Source organism: Vombatus ursinus, unplaced genomic scaffold, assembly GCF_900497805.2.
Source record: "Vombatus ursinus unplaced genomic scaffold, bare-nosed wombat genome assembly UNPS02014773.1, whole genome shotgun sequence".
NCBI lineage: Eukaryota > Metazoa > Chordata > Mammalia > Diprotodontia > Vombatidae > Vombatus > Vombatus ursinus.
In genome coordinates this window covers 4,018,842-4,019,450 of record NW_020954551.1, presented here as the reverse complement: position 1 = coordinate 4,019,450, position 609 = coordinate 4,018,842, and positions in this window count along the sequence as shown.

The window sequence follows — 609 nt, the reverse complement described above, 5'->3', positions numbered from 1 at the left end:
TTCTTCTTCTTCTTCTTCTTCTTCTTTCTTCTTCTTCTTCTTCTTCTTCTTCTTCTTCTTCTTCAATTGGGGTTAAGTGACTTGCCTAGGGTCACATAGCTAGTAAGTGTCAAGTGTTTGGTCTGAGGCCAGATTTGAACTCGGGTCCTCATGACTTCAGGGCCAGTGCTCTATCCATTGTGTCACCTAGCTGCCCCCTCAAGCGTCTTCTTACAAATATATTAATAATTGTTAACATTTATTTAGCACTTTGAGATTTAAAATATTATCCCATTCAATCCTCCCAATAACCCTGGGAGTCAGGATACTATTACCCCCATCTTACAACTGAGGAAATGAAGGCAGATGGAGGTTAAGTGACTTGCTAAAGGTCACACAGTCAGTAAGTATCGGAGTTGGGATCCAAGTACAGAGCTTCTCCCTACCAAGCCATGACAATATAAATTCCACCTGAGCACAAACTCATTTGTGTCTTAATGTTCCCACAGTCTAATGCAGTGCCTAGAATATAGTGAATAGGTGCTCAGTAAGGACTTGTTGATTGCTCTTTCCAGAGCTGGCCATCGAGCAGGGCAATCAGGGCTTGCTTTGAAATGTAGAGAGTGCTAA